The sequence below is a fragment of the Marmota monax genome, unplaced genomic scaffold, assembly GCF_021218885.2.
Source record: "Marmota monax isolate L192 unplaced genomic scaffold, Marmota_monax_Labrador192_F-V1.1 WCK01_AAM20220418_F8-fsc00122, whole genome shotgun sequence".
Classification (NCBI taxonomy): Eukaryota; Metazoa; Chordata; class Mammalia; order Rodentia; family Sciuridae; genus Marmota; species Marmota monax.
The window spans coordinates 8,431,174-8,452,221 of record NW_026695223.1 but is presented as its reverse complement, the minus strand read 5'-3'; positions in this window follow the sequence as shown (position 1 = coordinate 8,452,221).

The following is a 21,048-nucleotide window of genomic DNA, read 5'->3' as shown; positions in this document are numbered from 1 at the left end:
GAATTACTATTTATTAAAAAAAAAAAAATTCTACCAAAATAATTTGACCCAGCCCTTGAGTAAAAATGAAGGTTTTTCTGTGTGCAATAAATAGAATATGTTCTTCCCAAAAGACAAACACACAAAAGTCTAAAACTGTGTTTTATGATAAATATTTGTGAATTTTATGTAAATCATAAAAAAATTCAAAATGACAACTTTGACACAATAGCAAGTGAACACTTCTATGTTATGTTCACAATAAGCAGAGTAGATTGACAGTAGATTCTATGTTATGTTCACAATAAGTAGTCCTCACGGTTGTGATAAGGCCTTTGTAGCTGAAAGCAAAAGGTCAATCTACTAATGTTTGATGGTAATAAATAAAAACTGGTGATGATACTGTGGGACTATGCAATCTCATCCAGCCTTTAATGGCATCTCTCCATTATTATTCTGAGTACAGTTTGTGTTGTACTTAAAGATGTATTTGCATTTTTTCAGGACTTTAGGTAAAGAGTAGTCTCTTGCTATTTTCTTTATGGCTATTTCTTTATCACCTAAGGTGCCTAAAATAAATTTATAACAACCTTCACCACACTTTAACTGGTCTCTTCTGAAAATTCAAGTCTTTGCTTTTGAGTCATAGTGTCTTTCTAGATGTGAACTCCTAGAGAGCAAAGATCTAGCACTACTCCCCAAATGCTCATGCAGAACAAGCCTTTTATATTCAATAAACTAATGATTAAAATCCAGAAGGAACTAGCATATCTTCTTGATCAAATTAAAAAAATAAAGACATTGAACACTAGATAATGTTCTCAAGCTCACAGCTAGTTGATGACAAAACTAGGAATAAAAAATATGATTTCAGGATTCCTGTTCTAATATGCTTTGGAATATTTCATGCTGCAATATATAATCTTATGCAAAAGTGTTCTTAACTATCTGTGCATAGAGATATGAGAATACTGACCTCACCTGGACAAAATAAAAAAATGGAGGGGGAGTGCCATTAATACTAATCAAGACAGAACCCTTTTTTCCCTTCCAAAATGGTAGGGTGAGGGAAAAGGGGGTAGGGAGCATCAGGATAAATCCTTAAAGAAATGTTACTTGCTTTGAATGGAATCTATTGGAATATTTAAGAAACTCAATCCAATGGAGGAACTATGTTAATTCAGTCATCAAATTATGCAATATATTAGACCGAAAAAAGAAGAAAGTCAAGAATTGATGCTGATTTTTCTTGTGTTTTGGTAAATGGTCTACTTAACTCTTGAATGTTTTTAAATATACTTACAATATCAAGCTACAAATATACATCTTCATTTTTCCTGGAGTAAGAAACAGCCTATAAATCTACTGGAGACAGCTGAGATTGTCATGTCCCAAAGTATGCCCTTTTACTCCTGGGGTAGACAGAAGTGATGGAGGTGCAGAGTCTTAAGGAACTGGAAGTAATCTACAGAGCAAATATCACTGAAGTGAGAGAGTTTCTGATTTTAGTTTTAGTTAGGTAAGTTTTAGTCCTCTTATCTAATAGTACTGCCCTTGGATTTCACACTTTCCTTCCCAGCCTAGAGCTCATGGTCAGTAATTTCAGCCACATCCTCTCTGGAACAATCAATCTTGCATTTTATACTGTCAACCTACCAGCTGTTTTCTTCGGACTGCCAAGGACAGCTGTAAAAGTAAAATCAAACCAACAAAAATCCAACGACCGTCACAAGACTCTGACAAACTCCACCAAGAATTAGCCCTGACTGACTTTAATCATTTCATCTTTGCAGTCCCCTGATTCCTTTATACATCTTTGTCTCCCAAAGCTGAGCCTGTGATGAGATTATTCTAGTGATTTATTAAATTTAATACCCTCAGGAAAAAATAGTGAGGGAGCAGGATAAGGCACAGAAAAGAAATACAACAAGAATGTGTTTCTCTTGCAGGTAGACTGGCTTCAGCCTGCTGGCACAGCCGACTCAGGATCACTTCTTGTACCCAGTTATTCCCACCTTGCGTAAAGGAACATCACAACCTGATTTTATCATTCAGGCCTATGCTGATCTTATCCTATCAAAGATTGACTATCTAATCACCAAACTCAAGGGCGTTTGCTCAGCTCAAACCTCAACTATGGCATTGGCCACCATTGGCCAATGGTTAACTCCTTCTCAAACTTCTACTGGGACAAAACAAAAACAAAAACAAAAATGATATCAAGAAAATCATATGTCCTTGTTGCTTAGAGAATTATCATAGATGAAATATCATCCTTTCTATTTAAAGGTGATACTGTGATAAACCACAGTCAACAACAAAAGAAGTTGTTCAAATTCAAGAAGAACTGATTGTAGGATCACTTGTGGAACAGAACCCTTAGTGTGGTATCCATGTTTCAGTCTAGACAATGGTTCTGCATAAGAAACAAGAGGAAACACCACCCTGTTAACACTGTGTGAAGTCAAAAGAGAAAGAATGATTAAAAGATGAAATTTGTAAAATAAAAACACTTATGTATTTTGTTTTGTTTTTTTTTTTTTAGTAAAATATTATGTGTTATTGGACCCGGTTCTTTCTTTTAACCTCAATAAATCATCATTTGAAATTACAAAATTCATTAGATACCTAGCAGTACTCAAATTATGGTTGAAACTGGAACTGCCTGACTGATTTAAGATGGAAAACAGGCAGCACATATGAGTGAAAAGTGGACCTCTGAGTTACTCGTGGCTCCCTCACCTTTGTACAAATACTCTTCTGTGTGGATCTACTCTCCAATTACATTTGCAGGTAGTAGCAGTGGTAATGGTGGTGGTAGCAAACTGGCAAACAGGGAACTTTCACTGAGTACTTACAACAGGACAGGTACAATGATGAACACTTTGCATGAATTATTTAATATTCAAAACCAATATGGAAATTGATAAAACTAACTCTATCTTTGAAAATTAGTACAATTTCTCTAAAAAGCAAAAACATAGGATTGGAACCACCATATGATGCAGCTATTCCACTCCTCAGTATTTATACAAAAGAACTAAAATCATCAGGCTATAGAAATAGGACCCTATCAATGTTTATAACAACACAATTCAAAATAGTCATCCACAACATGTGTACCAGCCCACGGGCCTGTTAATGGATGAATGAATGAAGAAAATGTGGTATATATACACAATGGAGCTTTACTCAGTCATAAATAAAATAGAAATTATGGCATTTTCCACTAAAAGCATGGAAATGGAGAACATCATGCTAAGTGAAATAAGCCAGACTCAGAAAATCAAGAGCTGGATATTTTCTATCATATGAGGAAGCTATAGCCAAATAAGGGGGAAAAAAGAAAATATTTTGATATAAAAAAGATAAAGGAAAGATTAGTGAAATAGAAAATGATTGGTGGGGAGGAGGAAGGAATGGGAAGGGAAAGGGGAGAAAATGCGGAATGGATTTTACAACATTATACCATGTGCATGTATAAATATATCACAGTGAATTTCATCTTTATGTATATCCATAAAGCACCAGCTACAAATAAATTTTAAAAATTATATAATAAAATTATTTTTTTTAAGTTTAGTTTTCTTATAAACACCATTTCATCCATACCTAAGGTGTGTGGCTAGGTTGTTCCTACTTTAAAATTTAAAAAAAAAAAATTGTTCACTCCTAGAAATGAAGGCTTAGGAGAACAGGTTTTGAAAAATCAGCATTAGCCACTTTTAAGCCCTCATTTGTACTTGATTGTCTACTAAGTCCTCATATCTGATAATAATGTTTAAGGTAGATAGCTTTACTTAGAGCAGTGTCATTTTTAAAGCTCCTTGTAAGATAATCACATGCTCTGTGGCTAGCAACTTAACAAATCATCTTTAGAAGTCACCAAGAGGGACAAATGGACTTCCATAATTCCATTTTTACCCACTCCTTTTTATGGTAACTGCATTTAAAAGTCAACGTGGCTGTCACTGATCCATCTTGGCATTCTGGCTGATCCTCCATATAGTCAATCTTGCCGCTTTAAACCATCAGTATCTTCAGAGCAAAAGTGTCAAGCAACGGGAACAGGGTGTTCAGCATTTCATTGGCTATCTAAATCAATCATTTTTTGAGCATGAATAAGTCATGCTTAAATGGATGGCTTCAGCCGACATTAGGAAGCACTTGTGTGAGGAGAAGGTTGAAAAATAGAATAAATTCAGGTTTGAAGAAGCCACATTGAATTCTCCTTTAGCCAGTCTCATTTTTCCTCCTCTAGCAAATGATAGATACACAATCATTTTAATACAAATTCTGCTTAACTCTCCCGAAACCGATTTAATGGAACAGCTTGTGATATTCTAGCAGAGAACTCATTAAGGAAATTCAAGATTCTGGAATCAGAATAGCGTTGCTGCCTTTCAGAACATGAGATGATAGATGGAAATGCTTTGCTATGCATGTTTACCAGCAGGCAGGTATATTTTATACCCTTGATCCCTAAAGAAGAACCAAAGGATTTTTTTTAAAGCATTAGCTTCTTTCTTTGCAATTCCATCATCAATCTGTAATTCACTTCAGGAAGTGTTTTAGCTGGACATCTGTCTGAGTATTTCACTGGTATCTTTTGAAGGTCACATCTTCCTATTTTTCTTACAACAGAATAATATTTTACCAAGAGCAGTGGGTTATATGCTGAGGGATCTATCTACATATCTCAGTTTCGTATGCTCCATGGCATCTGATACATGCAGTTGCAGGTAAACATGGAACAACTCTCTGCTCATACCCATCCCACATACAAAAAAAGAAAACCTTAACAGTTAGGAGTGTAGCTGGAGATTGGGAATGAAGAAAACAAGGCATTCATGCTTCAATACAGACCCCAAACTAACACAGGTAATGCTTAGGCACATTTCCAAAATCCACATTCAGTTTTATCTTCCTCCTAGTTTTGAATCAATGTTGACAAGCCTGGTTGAGTCTTATCCCACTTGCTAGTTTTGGATCTGGAATGTCTCTCAAAGCCTCATCTGTTGGAGATTCGATCCCCAATGCAGCAATGTTCAAAGGTGGGGTTTTGGAGAAATGACAGAATCATGAGGGCTCCCCACCAATGGATTACTAATCCATCCATAGCTGAGAGGACTCCCCCGGGAGGTAATGGAAACTACAAGCAATAGAAATAGAAAATGATTGGTGGGGAGGAAGTTACTGAATAAAGTAACTCTATAGACAATGGAATGTTCCAAGCTGACTTACCTGTGGTAAGTGCAACTATCTTCCTTAGCAGACATTTTTAGGATTTAATCTAAAAGGCATGTGATTTCTTAAATTATGGAATTTGCACAAGTTGTTCCGGTATTAGTTGTCCCAGGAGCCTCTTAAATACCATTACTAAGAAATACAATCAGCAGCCAAGCACTTACAAAGATATGAGGAAGAGTTCTTTTTTTCTAAATATTCAGGCCTAAGGATCATTTCTTAAAGGTATAAAATTTCTTTCCAGTTACTAGGAATCAGGATAACAAACTGACAGGAGTTATATCCTTGTAGGAAAAGAATAAATAAAAACTGTTCATATAAGCATACTTTAAAGCAATCAATAGTAGATATTTTAATTCTGAAAAAGGCTATTATGTACACAAACATATTCCCTTAGTCTTCAACTAATAGATCCTACAAACAAACAGCACCCTATTAACAATAAGCACAACAAGTACCTAAAACTTGTTTGCAATATCTTTCCCCCGTAAAAGGAACCAGGAGTTTTCTCCTTAGAGAAACATCTGCAGAACTAGAACCAGGGCAGGAACTATACCAGCTTATCTCAGAATATCTTCCAGTGCCACAAAGGAAGAAAGTATCACACACAGAGTGATAAGCCAGATAAATGACAAGAATTATAGAATATAAATGAAAGAGCTCCCAGTAGCCAAAGTAGAAAAATTTGAGCAAGAAAATTCAAAAAAATAGTATTGGATTATGACCTAAAACATAAAATAAATATTCATGAGTTCATAGTAATATAAAGATTGAATAAATTCATTGGGAAAACATAATAAATCACTCATAGAAAAATTCCAGATAATTTATGAAGATACTCTGCCCTCCATGAGATGGAACATCACTTCTCACTCCTTAATTCTGGACAGTTCTTAGTAACTCCATTACAAAAATATGATACGGACAGGAGATAAAAGAGTAATTTACAGTAGAAAAACCTGACAAACACTACCTCAACTGGGTGATGGAGGTCAACATCAACTGTGAAAAGACACGTTGGTAGTCTGCACTGTTGAACTGATGTATTTAATGCTACTTGAGCTGTTTTTTCCCCCAGGAATACATAACCCCAGTGCCATTAAGAGAAAGATGTCAGACATCATGAAAATTGAGTGCAAAATAGTAGAGCAGCTCTCTTCAAAGCCAAGAGAGCCATCAACATCCAGGAAAGCTGAGAAACCGTTAGAACAAAGAAGATGCCAGGGAAATAGGAGAACTAAGTCTAATGAGATATCCGGGATGAGATTCTAGAAACTAAGGAATCTGAGTGAAGTGTGGACCAAACAATGTTTGATTAATAACGATTTATTTTTCTTTTGTGTGGAGGGTACTGGGGATTGAACTAAGGGGCACTTAGCCACTGAGCCACTTCCCCAGACAATTTCATATTTTATTTAGAGACAGGGTCTCACTGAGTTGCTTAGTGCCTCACTTTTTTGCTGAGGCTGGCTTTGAACTCACAATCTTCCTGACTCAGCCTCCTGAACTGCTGGAATTACAGGTGTGCACCACTGCACCTGGCACAACTTCTTAATTTTAACAAATGTACCATACTAACTTAAGATATTAATAATAGAAGAAACTGGGTGTGGAATACATGAGAAATTTTTGTGATATCTTTTCAATTTTTCTTCTTAAGCTGTGATCAACATCAACTTTGCAGAAGATGTATTTATACAACAGTTATAAATAAAGAGGCAGTTGAAGCCCTCAGCCTACAACCATGAAGAACAATGCTGGCCCTTCCGTACACACTCAGTAAACGTTTGTTGAATAAAAGAATGAAACTCAACCTTCACATAAAAGCATAAATTATCAACTACATGCATAACAAGTCTATGTTTGGTGCTACAAAATTTCCTTTGTAAAATTTAGATTCCTACAACCCATATGCAAATATAAATTTAAATAAACCATGTTCATCAGCAGTTGTCTTTAATGCTGGTGTTTGTGAATGTGTGCATGCGCATGTGTGAATGTGGGCTGATTTCATTCCATTAGTCAGTTTTTCTGTCTTTATGTGATTCCCACATATTTTGATAATCACAGCTTTACAACGGAGCTCAGTACCTTGTGGTTCAAGGTTGCCAACTTCATCTTCTGCACAGTTACCTTGCTTGTACTTTGCTGTTTTCCTCTCCAGATACATTTCAGAATTAGTTTATCCTCCACAGAAAGTGGTTTGATTGATGTTGTATTGATCCTATTGATTTGGGGAGGGGGAGAACCAATGAATTTACAATGACCATCTATGACCATTAAATATCACTTCCTTATCTAATTCCTTTTCAGTAAATTTGGTTTTTATTTTTCTGTGTAGAGGCTTTGTACAACTTTCATTTGGTTATTTTCTCAGCATGTGGTATTTGTTTTCACTTTTATTAATTTAATTCTTCTTAAATTTTACTTTCTGTACCTGCTAGCTGGCATATGTTCTTAAACTAATTCTTACATATTGACTTTTATATCCAGCACACTGGCTAAATTCACTCTTTAATTCTGGTTGTTTGCTTATAGATTCTTTTGAAATTTCAGGTACATAGCTATGTCATCTGTGAATAATGATATTTTTTCCTTTGAGATTTATATATATAATATAAATAATATTTTAAATATATATATAACATAAAATAGAGACTCAATTTTGTCTTTTTTCCCCTCCCAATGGCAGCAATAGCCACCTTGAAATCTTTCATTCTCATCTTTTATCAATTCCTAATTAGACAGCAATTCCCTCCTGTTACTGTGTCTTCTGTGTTTTTTTCCTTTCCCTTTCCATGGTCAATGTCGCCATGTTCTCCATCCACTCCTGTGTGGACTAGTATGAAAGTTCTTTAATTATTCCTCCTATATCATATCTTTCTCCTACTTCATAACTGATTCTCTCATTAAGTTCTTTTTTAATGTCACAGCAACTGCTTCTTCACTGCCCCAGCCAGTATTTCACAGATTTTTACTTAGTGGAAAGTCTAATTCCTCAATCTAGTATCTAAAGCTCAAAAAAAAAAAAAAAAAATTCAACCTAATCCTAAATTCCAGCTCTTTCACCTCTGAGTTGCATCAGTCCAACTGTTACTTATTTCATCTCATCAAACTCTTTCATTTCCCTCCTATAAAACTGGGCTGTCTCCTTAACTGCATATCTGTATTTTCTTTTCCCTTAAAAATATTTTCTACTTTTCAAAAATGCTTATAGAGCTTCCTGTGGATCCATTGGCATTATTCCACTTGATGTTTCTCTTGTGCTGATACTGACATTTCTATGTGTCCTGGTTCCCAAAATCAATTGTAAGTTCCTATGACTCAGGATGAACAATATTCCCTGTGTACAATTTTCCAGGCATCATAGAGACAAAGGATCTGCCTATCCTGATCGTAAATACTAACAAGTCAAATAATAACTATTTATATAAGATGGTTTTAAATCCTGAAAAATACTTTAAGGTAAATAAACAATGTAATATGATAGAGAGGAGAAGTAACTCTGTGGTTATTAGAAAGGAAATTTCTTAGAAGGTACTTGTACCAATAACAAATGGTAAGAATCACTCATGACATGAGCTTAGAGCAGAGCATTCCAAGTGAGAAGGTTCGGAGAGATGAAATGGGTTCATGTACTGAAGGACCAGAAAGTAGAGCAGAACATGATATTCTAGGGAGTTCATTTCCATATTGCTATGGACACATATAGTGAATGAGATGAAGTTGGAGAAGCATACAGATCATTAAAGGGCTTGAAAGACAATTAAAATGCTTGGATTTTTCCATAAAAGAAATGTAAGGACAATGGATGAATAAATAACAAGGCAGTAATATGGTGTGTGAAACCACTATGGTTGATGTGTGAAGAAGTAACTGTTCAAGAGCAAGAGTAGAGGCAGGAAGACAAGATTTCACGTGAATTTAACTTTTTCTGGGTGAGAAAGAATGCTAGCTGGAGTGGAGTGGAGGCAATGAAGATAGAGACAAGTAGATACATTTGACAGATGTTATGGAAGTGCAATACCTGGACTTGCTGATGAAATGGGTACAGGTGGATGTAGGAGCTATTTTACTGAAATGACAGGAGACTTGGAGAGGAAAGTTTGCAATGGTTGTGGTTTATTTATTACAAGACTAGAAAAAAAATATATATATATATATACACACATACGTATATATTCCAAATTTGCAACTGAATATAAACTAGAGTAAAAGAATTTGAATTATCAATAATAGAGGCTATTTATAACCATAAGGTGAGGTATCTAAATGAGAAGAGGGGCTAAAACCAGCCCCTCAAGCATTTCAAATTTTAACACCCTGATAGGAGAGCCATCAAGAAAAGATACCAACCAGGCACAGCTAAAACTGCATTAGGGAAACCAAGAGTGTGGCACACAGACAGCAATGGACGAGTGTTTGAAGCAAGAAGGAAGGGCAGACAGGTCAAAAATTACTAATAAGTTAGAACAAACAAGGAGGCATTCTCACAGATTTGGGCAACATAGAGACAAATGACTTTTTTAAACTATTTGAGATAGATGAGGTGGTACCTGTAATCTCAGTGACTCGGGAGGTCCAGGAAGGAGGATTATAAGTTCAAAGCCAGCCTCAGCAACTTAGTGAGGCCCTAAGCAACTTAGCAAGATCCTGTCTCAAAATAAAAAGTAAAGAAAAATAAGGATTGAGCATGTGGCTCAGCGATTCAGCGCCCCTGGGTTCTATTCCCAGGAACCAAAATTTACATATATAAAAAAGGAGTATTTAAATACTTGAGATGGAAGTCAGTTTGGAATAGACTTAAAAAGGAAAGAGGTGATGAATTGGATGGGTCACAACTAGATTTTTTTATAAAAGGGGGAAAATATGTGGGATTAGCTGGAGCGTTATGTGGAGTTAATGGACTTTTGAGGTTTTGTGTTTTGGGGGGGTAGGTTACGTTTCATTCATTTTAAGATGGATGTTTCTAGAATATGTCTGCATGCTGATGGGAATGACACGGTTGAGTGAGAAAGACTCATGGTCTATGAGAGAAAAATCTGTAAGTGGGAAAATGATGTTTTAAAATACTGCTGAACTGATTTGACCCCAGCCCTTCAGGGTCATAAATAGAGCACATTCCTTATTGTCCATATTAGCAAAGAACTGGGTCAGCATGAGAGATAAAACTTGGCACAGCACCAATCCCCATGCTGATCATGAATCTCAATCTTCTCTTTTCCTTTGCCTACTAATTTATTTTACATTCATAGCTGTTAACCAGTTATGAAATATGTGTAATGTCATCCTTCTTACAGTTCCCTTATGAAATGAAACTAGTGTCTTCAAAGAGAAAATGGCCAAAATTATATAATGAAAATAATGGAGAAACAATAAATAGTGTCAATCCACAGACTTGCAAAACAGTTTTCAAAAATATTCAAAAACCTATTACACGCAAAAAATTTTGAAAATAAGGGCTGTTTACTGAAGAATGGACTAATTACCACTCATAGTAATTTTACAACAGACATTACTAAGGGATTGGAGAGGAAGGGAGCCTCAACCAGAAGGTTAGGGCCAAGCTAGTGAAAAGATTTTATCTGGAATATCTCCCAAAGGATCATGTACAGAAGACTCAGTCCCCAGCTGGTGGCAATAATGGGAAATGACAGAAACTTAGAAGTGGGCTGAATCAGAGGAAGTAGGCATTTGGAGGTGTCCCCTCAAGTCTGTATCTTATCCCTGGCTCCTTCCTGCACATGCATGCATGTTGTCTCTCCACTCACCCACACACCCCCAGCTCTGTCTCCCTGCTTCCCAATCACCTTGAGGGGAGCAGTGTTGCTCCCCAACACACTCCCTGCTGTGATGCCATGTATCCCCATAAGCCCACAGTGTTGAGGCTAAGAGATTATGGACTGAAACCTCTGAAAATCATGAGCCAAAATAAATTTCCTGCTTTAAGTTGTTTTCTTGAGTATTTTGTCACGATGATGGAAAGGTACCCACACAGGTGGGGAACAATGGATAGGAAGGGGACACGTGATATAGGAAGAAAGTCGAGGGGTAGCTCATTCGGGCAGGGCTTGCACATGCATGCATGCACGTTTCTGCCAAAAGTCCCGCTATACAATTTTCAGAGAAGGACTGGGCCAGGTGAGATCAGATGGCCAGAGGGAGGCAGAGCAACCCCAGTCTAAGCAAGGTAAGCTCCTGCCAGACCATGCAGCAACTCCGACCAAGTGTTTGAGAACAAGGAAGTCCAGGCTAGCATTCTTTCACACTTTCTCAGAGGTGGTCGGGTGAACTTGAAAGCCTGTTAGAATTGGGGGCTGGCCTTGGCTTTGATGCTGACAAGGTGTGTAAGCCCACATGCATCGTGTCGCCTCTTTGAAATTCAGGAATATAGAGAAGTGATTTCTGAGATTGTGAGTACAGTACCTCACCCCACCTTCACCTCCCCCCAAAGAAAGAAAGCAAGAAAAAGAATAAAGACTTCTGCAACAAATTCTCTCACATCATTCACTCACTCCTCTGATCAACAAATCTGTTCACATTTTCTATTAACTTAACCAAAAAAAGTATTCTTTTAAATACACTGAACATTACAAATTTGGTCCTTATATACTAGAAATTATTAAATAATCACATGTTTTGCACAACAGAAGCAGAGTAGCCTTTTAGATGACTTCTTTTTAAAAAAAAAAAAAAAAAACATTTATTTTTAGTTGTAGGTAGATAAAATATCTTTATTTCATTCTTATGTGGTGCTGAGGTTTGAACCCAATGCCTCATGTGTACATTCTTGACATAAACAATTTTTTTAATAAAAGACATATCATTACAATTAATATTTACCTTTTACACATCCAACTCTATTGAAGGAAGGTTTATGTTACATTTTCTAAGTACATAGATATGTGAGGTCACACTAAATATAAAAGTAGCTTTGTATAATTAATTTAAACCCTATTTTCAACCCAAACTAAATTAAATGTATTGCATAATTATTAATTACAAGCCTTTTATTTCTGTAACGTTTTCCTTCAAAAATTCACTTTCTGCTCTGAAATTCAATGAATTAATTACATGCATTATTGTTTTAATTTTCAAAATAGACCAAAATAGACCACGTCCTGGGTCACAATGTTAAGTCTTAGTAAATTAAAAAAAAATCCATATGATCCCATACATCCTATCAGATCATAATGGAATGAAACCAGAAATCAACAGAAAGAGAAATAATAGAAACTACATAAACACATGGAGATTGAACAATACTCTTTTAAATGAAGAATGAATCAAAGAAGAAATGAGAGAAGAAATTCTTAGAAATAAATTATAACAGAGATACAACATCAAAATATCTGGGTCAACATGAAAGCAGTTCAAAGATGAAAAGTTGAGGCATAAGGACCTGCATTTAAAAAAAGAACGTTCCCAAATAAATAAGCTTATGTTCCACCTCAAGGCACGATACAAGGAAGAACAAACTAATCCCTAAATCAGGAGAAGACAGGAAATAATTAAGATCAGAGCTGAAATGAATAAAATTAGAATAAAAAAACAATATTCAGGATGAATTCAATGAAGAATTGGTTATTTTTAAAGATAAATAAAACTTACCAACCCTTATCCCAACTTCCCCAAAGAAAGAGAAGACCCAAATAAACAAAATTAGAGATGAAAAAGGACACATACCACAGATACTTCTGCCAGAGGATCATTAGAACTATTTTGAAAATTGTACTTCAATTAACTAGAAAATCTAGAAGACATTGACAAATTTCCAGACACATATGACCTGCCCAAATTGAATCAGGAAGATATAGAAAATTTAAACAAACCAATATCAAATAATGAAATTGAGACAGCAATTAAAAACCTTTCAAAAAAGAAAAACCCAGGACCAGATGGGTTGTCAGCTGAGTTCTATGAGAACTTTAAAGAAGAACTAATATTAGTCTTTTCAAATTATTCCATGAAATTAAAATGGAAGGAACACTCTGAAATATATTCTATGATGCCAGTATAACCCTGATACCAAAACCATACAGAGATACATCAAGCAAAGAAAACTACAGATGCCCTTGACAAACATAGATGCAAAATTTCTCAATAAAACATTAGAAAACTATATTCAAAAACATATCAAGAAGGTAATACACTATGATCAAGTGAGTTTCATCCCAGGGATGCAAGGTTGGTTCAACACATGCAAATCAATAAATATAATTCATAACATTATTAGAATTAAGGACAAGAATTACATGATCATCTCGATAGATGCAAAAAAAGCTTTTAATAAAATCTAGCACCCATTCATGTTAAAAATTCTGGAGAAGCTAGAGATAAAAGAAACTTACCTCAACATTATAAAAACTATAAATGACATACCCAAATCCAACATCATAATGAATGGAGAATAATTGAGAGCATTTCCTCTAAAATCAGGAACAAGTCATGTTCCACTCCACTCTCACCACTTCTATTCAATATGATTCTCAAAACACTAACTAGAGAAATCAAACAAGAGAAGGGAATTAGAAGGATACTACAAATAGGAAAAGAAGTCAAACTATCTTTGTTGACTGATGAATGATCCTGTGTCTAGAAGACCTAAAAAACTTCACCAGCAGACTTCTAGAGCTGATAAATAAATTCAGAAATGTTGCTACTTCTAGAAGAAAATTTAGGGTCAACACTCCATCATGTAGGTGTAGGCATTGACTTCCTCAAGAGCCTTGAAGCTCAAGGGGAGGGATGGAAAAGGAGAGAAAATGTGGAATGCATTTTTAGTATTTTGCTATGTGCATAATAAATGCACCACAAGGAATTTCACCTTTATTTATATGTAGAAATAATGGATCAAAATTTTTAAAAAATAGAAAGGATGATCAGTAGAGTAGAGGAAGGTGAATGAGGGCAGTGGGGAGGAAGAGAGGGCTGGGATGAACATAAACTGAAATTGAACTCCAGGCATTATTAATTTGTTGAGATGAACCCAACTACTGCATTATAATTATAATGCTCTAATAAAAAACATATATAAATAAATTAAAAATAAAGAAATAATAAAAAGTCTATAACATTTGATTATATTATATGTATTTTTAGGCTATAATTGTATATTGTGTGTGTGTATTTACCTAAATACTTCTATACTTTTGTGTTTTCTTATTTTGGAAATATAAATTATTAAACTGAAAAATAGTTGAAGGAAATTAATAATAATTAAACTATGTAAGTACTGTGAAAGTAGTTCTAAGAAATTTTTAAAAACCCTAAGGTTTGAAAAATGTCAACATAATTAAGGAAAATGAAAAGTTGTCCATCTTTTATCAAAAACATGTTTCTTTTTATGCATCAGTGATTAAAAAGGACCAAATTTATTTTAAAAAATTATTCTGGAGTTAAGATACATTTTTATAAATGTGTTACTACTATTTAAATACCCGGAAAAAAAATATAAAGCTAAGTAAAAAGATAATCTTGCTTCATTCTGATTAATTCATAATATATCAGGGTGACTTAAAATTTTTCATCACGCTGCCACATAACACTTCAGCAGTAGACATACCTATTTTTTAAAAAAAAAACTTCATATTATTGCTGTCCAATACTAAGGCTTGGGCAAAATGCTCATAAAAGCTTTCTCCAGAGAGATCAGTCACCTGAGGTTGTGGGTTGCAGTTATAGACATTCTAATATTGTCCCAACGGTTAGCCTGAAACAAAGTCAGTGAAAAATCAAAGCAGCAATATTTGATTTTTATTTTGAAAATATAGCTTTTGCCTTCCCCCTAAAAATTGCTTATTTTACACAGAGGATTGTATTCTCAAAGAGTTGAAGGCTGAGAATTACAAATTCTCTTAATTATTTTTGGTATTGACTCAGTGGCAAGTTCAAGGACAGATGATTAACAAGGGTGATAGTAACTTAGAAAATGTTATCAATAGTTCAGCCCAAACTATTTATTTTCCTGTGTCTGTTGGCTATTTATCACAGAAGATGAGGGAATCAGAATTACACATGATACACATCCTTTAAAATTTTAGAAATTTGAGGGCTGAAGAGGACCTATAGCAAAGATCATATAACACATCTATTGTTTATAGAAACAAACGAATTAAAGCCCCAAAGTTGAAGTGTCTTACATACCCACGCACTCACACTCCTGAAGAAAATTCCAGTACCTGCCTTGAAAGATAATATCTTTTCCAAATGATTCAAGGGTTCCCAAAATCTAAATTTATGTCAAATCTTCTCTTTCAAAGGAAAGTGACATCATTCCCTATATTTTTTATCCGGGTCTTCTGCTTTTCATCTGCATTTCTTTCCTAAAATGTATCCAAGAAATACAGTTTTCCTGCAAACCACTGAGGGAGAGCAGCAGGACTAATGGGGACACTTCACAATGGTATTGGAGACTCTCAGGCTGCTCTCTTAATAGCCTTCTGCTGGGCACCTTTGGGGCCGCAGAGAGAAAAGTGCTCCTATGTCTGCAGAGGTTCTTTCAGCCATCTCATTGGCTGTAGAGTTTATTTCTTAAAAATAATACATACCTATAGAATATATTTCTGATCATAAAAGCAATAATTTATGATTATTATAGAAAACCTAGAAAGAAAAACAGGAAAGATAATAAAAATCAATTACATCCTCATTTCTCCTTTAGCTATAGTTTTGAATCCACATGTTTTTGGGATATCAGATAATCCTTCAATTCCTAAAGTGGTGGCCATTCAGTGCAGATCTCATGCCTATGGCCAGAGTGATTGTTTGGAGTAAAACTGCATCTTCCAGATCTACTCAACAAATACTTTCCACATAAAGGGTGTAGCTCATTTTCATGTTTATTCCTAATATTTCCCATTCTGGTTTTTTAAATTTGTTTATGGTATTGTAACAAAGAATTTTCCATACATATAAATGTTCCTTTTAGAATTTTGACATTTCTTTTATGCTTAAGAGGCCCTTGCCTTTTAGAAAGGACCATACCACTTTTTTTTTGTTTTGTTTTCCTAGGTTTTATGCCATCATTGTTTGTATGTAAAAAAAAAATATATATATATATATATATATATAATGTTAGTTCTAAAAGTAGGTAAGAGACTGACTGTAAGAAGTACTCTTACCCCTACAGTCCCTAAGGTCATTCTTCTTCTCCTTGTTAATTCCTAATTTATTTAACATTCACCCAAAACATGTTCATTGTGTTCATTCTGTGTGATGAACACCACAGTGGATACAAACAGTGCCCTGTGAGAATGAAATCAGGATTTTGGTAAGATGTCTCAAAAATATGTTGTGGAGAATACTGGGAGAAAAATTCCACCCCCCGCCCCCCGTGGATGGAGATATTAGGAAAGACAGAAGGTGCCAGTGTCTATACAGAAGGGTAGGCAGGTGTTGAAAGAAGACATTAAAGAGAGTGACTCAGAGTCTCAAGGAGAGAGCAGGAAAGGCACACCATTTTGTTTGCATTGCTCTCTCCTTGAGACTCTCAGTCACTCTCTTCAATGTCTTCTTTCAACGCCTGCCTGCCATAGTTTAAATCATGTTGTTCTTTGTGGCTCCTCCTGGGGACACAGTGAATTTCATACAGCCAGTTTACAGCCCCCGATAATAATTTCTGAAAGTGTGGAGCCATCCCCTTGTGATTTTCATGTATGTAGGAGAATCAGATCCAGACATAATAGTACTGATCTCTGTATTAATTTTACATGAAATGTTGATATTCTACTGCCATACTGGCTCAAAATGCCTGGAAATAATTCATCTTAAAATATCAAATATTGGGCTGGGGATATAGCTCAGTTGGTAGAGTGCTTGCCTCGCATGCACAAGGCCCTGGTTTCAATCCCCAGCACCACAAATTTTATATATATAAAATACTGGAAATAAGAGAGTATTACATTAATTATGGACAGGTGGAGCAAGATGTCCAGATATAACTAAAGTCTTTATTTGAACTAAATCCAAATATAGAATCCCATTGAAAATGTGACCCCTAGCTTTTTATGGTCAGGCTATGGTTTGAATGAAAAATTACCTCATTTAAACATAGTTCCAGGTAATGTTTTTCTTGACTTTTATACAATGAAGTGTTTTACTGCTGCTGCTGGTGGATCAGGTACAAATTTTCAAATCAATGTGCTCAGCATTTTTGGAGGAACTAATTCACTTTTCATAGAGCTACAATCATATAAATTTATACTCAAGCATTAAATACCTAGAAATATCTATTCTGTGATACTTATCTAATATGGTAAATAAATATTTTTATCTAGCTCAATCATTTGAACACTCTGGTTATATCAAAAACAAACTGTTCAAAAATATTAATTGTTAGAAGTATTTCAATAAGTAGATATAGTTCATACTGAACATTATGATAGATTAATAAATAAGTATAGACAGAATTTGATTAGGCATTAGATTATAATCAAACTTAAGTAATTTTCTGATAAAATAAGGAAACATTTATTAAACTGCATAAAAAAGTAAATCTAGGGTAAACTTCAGAAGAACAAGATGCATATCTTGAAACAAACATCCACATAAATAATATTTGAGCAAGTAAATCTGAAAATAATAATGCCTTGTGGGTATTTCAAAATATTTAAGTCAAATATCTGAAAACAATAGTAAAATAGATGAGATGGGAAATGGAAACTATATTTTGTGCAAATTTCTTACCCTACTGTGAAATGGTGCAACACTGTTTGGAAACAGACTTATAAGTTAAGATGTATACTAACGTGTTTACAAAACCACTGTAACAAATGAAAAACAACAAGGTATAGCTAGTTACGACACAAAGTAGAAATAAATCATGAGAAAATAAATACAGAAGAAGACAAGAAAAGTTGGAACAAAGAATATGGGACATATACAAAACCAATAAAAAAGATAGGCTTAAATCAAATCATATTAATGATTACATTAAATATAAATGGTCTAAGCCCTGAATAAAAATATGAAAATGTCAATTTGAATTAAAAAGCTAACAATAACTATATGTTACCTAAGAGAAACAGCATTTAAATATAAGGACAGAATTAGGATGTGAGTATAAGGATGTGGCAAAATTAATATGAGGGTAGTAATTTTAAAGAGGAACCATGACCAGGGACAGAGGGCATTTCATAGACATAAAACAGTGAATTACCAAAAAGAACATACAAATCACACGTTTAAGTGTATTTAGAAAAAGAGCTTTAGCTGGGCATGGTGGTCCACATCTATAACCCCAGTGACTCAGGAGGCTGAGGCAGGGGGAACACGTGTTTGAGGTCAGCCTGGACAACTTAGCTACACCCTACCTCAAAATAATTTTTTAAAGGACCCTCAGTGGGAGGGTGCTTGTCTACCAGGTGTAAGATACTTGAAATGAAATTTTTAATAAAGTAACACATCATTACTGATTGAAGTACATGAGAATGCAGTTAGTTTAATGTTTGAAATTAAACAATATAATTCACTAAATAAAGATTTTTAAGTTTTTAAATTACTTTCTAAAGTTAATAGAAAATAGAAACCATTGGAAAAAATTCTAAAATTATCATAGTAAAAATATCTTAGTAAACCAGAACTAGAAGGAACTTCCTGAAACTGAAAAATGAGATCTACAGAAAGCCCATAGCTATTATTATATGCAATAATGAAAGAACACATGATTTTTGCTTAGAAACAGGAGCAAATCACAGGTACCAGCTCCCACTACTCTTGGGCAACATAGTATGGGAGGGTCCAGTTATTGTCATAAGGTAAGGAAAAACTAAATCAAGTTAATTGTCTTTATTCACAGATGAATTATTATGTAGAAAATCCTTAAGATTCTAGTCCAAAAAGGACTAACTAATCAATAACTTAAAAGGTTATATAGATCTACATATTAATGATGAGCAAATAGGAAATGCTTTTTCTTTAAAAGTATCATTATAATAACATCAATAAATTGAAAACATTTTGTTTAATAAAACACCTCAAGTCTAGACACTGAAAACTATAATAATTTGCAAAAATGATGCCATTCAAAAATTATATCTCCATAGAAAAGTAAGTGAAGATAGATTCTCACTTGCCACATAACAAATCTATTCTAGACCTAAATATGAAAACTATGACCAGAAAATTTACAGATGAAAATGGGACAAACAACTATGTAATCTTTGATTATATGAAACTTTATTAAATGGATCACTAAGCATAAATCATAAAAAAGTGATAATTGACATTGAAATGAAAAATTCTCACTCCTCAAAATACTTTTAAGAAAATGACCTGCAAACCACACATCAGAAGAATAAGTTTGTAAATCACATCTGATAAAAGACTTACATCCAAAATATAGAAACTCTTACAACTCAATAATCAAAAGGCAATTCCAATTAGCTTTTAAAGAGTTTCAATAATCATTTTTACAAAGAAAATATATGAAAGACCTATTAGAGAATAAAAAGATGATATACTTTATTTGTCATTAGGAATTGCAAATTCAAATCTCAATAAAATATTACTGCCCATTAGAATGGTTTTTAAAAAGAAAAAAAATTACAACAGTAAGTGGTGGAGAAGATGTGAAGAAGAGACATCCATTCATTGATGGTGGGAATATATAAGCCACTTTAAGAACTTCTGGGTAATTTCTCAAAAGGTAAGCATTTAGCTATCAAAAAAAAAAAAAAAAAAAACCAGCAATTACACTCCTAGGCATTAACCCCAAAGAAATGAAAATATAAATTCAGTCAAATGTTTGTAACAGCTTTGTTCATCATAGCCAATACTAAAGAACAATTTCAATCTGTATCAACAGGTGACTGATGAAAGAAGTGTTATACATAATCCATATATGTAGTATATATGTTATATATATATATATATATATATATATATGCATTATAGGTTCAAATAACATGTATTTAAACCTATAATGCATATTCGAACCTATGCTTTCAATCCTAATAGAATACTACTCAGAAATAAAGGAGAATTAACCACTGATCCACATACAACATGAATCAATCTCAAAAACATTGTTAAGTGGAAAAAGCCAGATACAAAATAATTATTTTTATATGATTCCAACACATTAAAGGTATTTAAATGGTTAATACATATTGAACATATTTAAGTGGTTGACAAGGACTACTGGTGACAGGAGCAGAATTGTTCCTAGCAACGAACATGAGGAACTTTTTTTTTTTTAATAGGAAGATTCTCACTTGCCACATAACAAATCTATTCTAGACCTAAATATGAAAACTATGACCAGAAAAATTTACAGATGAAAATGGGACAAACAACTATGTAATCTTTGATTATATGAAACTTTATTAAATGGATCACTAAGCATAAATCATCGTGGTTCTGGTGATGACAACTGGTTGCATACATCCCATCCAAACTTCATCTAATCAAAAAATTAAAATTTGTGAGTTTATTTAATGGCATTTGTGCCTCAATTAAGCAGATTAAAAATAAATAAATAGCAGATTCTTCTAACAGTAAAAAGTCAATGCAGCTTGAAAGGAAAGCCACAAACCAGGATTGTGAGTAGATGATTGAAGAAAAAATAACAATACATGGAAACTAAGATGTCATTACTGCAAGATGAATAGTAAATTCTGACATAAACAAGAAAATAAGTAGAGAAGCATGATAGAGTAGTAATAGGGATGTAAGCCACACATTCAGAGAACCCTGGGAATGAAGACAGACGTCCAGGGTCCTGGATCTTTAAACCATACCAATCAATACTGTGACTTAGCTACCAGTATGCTCACCTTGGCATTACCTGCAAGCCTGTGGATTCTTGTTAGGTACTCTTGG